We start from the raw sequence: 1,678 nt of genomic DNA on the forward strand, positions 1-1,678 counted from the left end.
AGTGCGGAGCGGGGCCATGAGGTGCTCGCAGACACCCCAAGCTGCTCCGGGTGCTGGCAGTTTACATCCCCAGATCATGTCATTCAACAAACGAAACAGGCTCTGGGGGCTGAAACAGCCACGCTGCGCGGGCAAACAGCACCAGGGACAAGCAGAAGCCCCCATATCGGCTGGGCACTGCTTTCACACACCTCAGCTCAGGTTAAGAATTCACAAATCCAGAGCCTGGAAAGGGCACCTGTGTTTAGGCTTGTCTTTGGGGCTCAGGCCGCAGGCAGGTTGGTTGGGAATGGCCGAACAGAGCCCCCAGCCCTGCTGAGAGGGAGGGAGAAGCGAGTGAGCCAAGGGAAAACAGAACTATACTGGGAGGAGTGAGAACAGGGACCCACAGCAGCAAGCTCTGGGCTGGCAGGGTGGCCCTGGGGCTCATTCCCACCTCCAGCGCTTTCCCGGGGGGCACAGACCAAATTTTCACTGGGGTTAATGTCTAATTTTCAGTATCACTTTGCTGCTGGCACCTTCCCTTTCCTGAGAGCATCCCCTCACAGCCTGGCGCATTGTGGCAGGCAGGGGGTGAGCCTGGGTATGGTGTGCAGAGCAGTCAGAGGGTTCCTTGAGCTCTCCTCTCATCCTCCTCCTGGTCCCTTCGTGCTGCTGAGGTGCAGGGGACAAAACCACCGGCACCGATGGGATCTATCTCAGGGCTTCCAGCTGCAAGGCTGGGAGTGCCCGTATCCACTTCAGGGGCTGATGTCCTATGGTAAAGACAACCCAGGTCTGCTTGCCATGGCCGGGGGGCTCTCATGGGTCAGTGGCTTTGGAGACCCTTTCAGCTGGGGTCTCGTCACTGGAGTAGCAGGGAGCACTTTACTCTCAGAAGAAAACCTTTTCAACGTGTTCGTCTTTCGAGCTGACGTCCTTTTCACACTTCCTATCATCAGCAGCATGTTCTGCACAGGCCTGGCCTTGCATGTGGTGTGATGAGCAGGGTTTGTTAAACAAAGTCAATTCGGGGTCTAAAATAGCGCTTATTAGTTTGGAGATGCGGCGGCCGCTCCTCTGCCCATCACTCCTAATGCTGTTCTTTAGAAAACCCGAAGGCCCATTATATAGATTCGGTCCCTAATGAGCCTAAACCTGTTTGATCATTTCAGCTCCCGCTGTGCCCGTGGGAAGAGGATGAGACGGTGCTGCCGCGAGAAGCGCGGGGCTCTGCTGCCTCTTCGTGGTGAGGATGGCGAAGGAGCCCCCGCGCCCGTTGTCCCCTCCGTGCCACCGGGACACGGCGCAGGCAGGGGCAGGGTCTGTGGCCAGTGCTGGAGGCAAAACCCAGGCACCAAGGTTCGAATATGCTGGTGGATGGGGCGAGGAGGTGAAGTTTCAGTGTTCCAAGGAAAAGCTGATAAAACTGAAAGCAACAAAATGACTGGAACGGACCGGGAATGCTGGCAAGCGCTTCTCGTGGGCTGGCGGCGATCCCTCCTTCCTATGGAGACATGGACAGTCCCCCGCCAGGGCATCTACTGGCCTTTAAACTTCCTTGCCACGTCGTATTACCAAACACGCCAACTTCAATCTGCGATTGCGGAGCAGAGGTGCTGGATGTGCTGCTGTTCACGGAGCTGCTTCGCTGCCGTCACTTACTGCACGAACGGGGCCGGGAATGTAATCCCAGGGA

This window comes from Nestor notabilis, unplaced genomic scaffold (genome assembly GCF_000696875.1).
Source record: "Nestor notabilis isolate BGI_N333 unplaced genomic scaffold, ASM69687v1 scaffold18436, whole genome shotgun sequence".
Lineage (NCBI taxonomy): Eukaryota > Metazoa > Chordata > Aves > Psittaciformes > Psittacidae > Nestor > Nestor notabilis.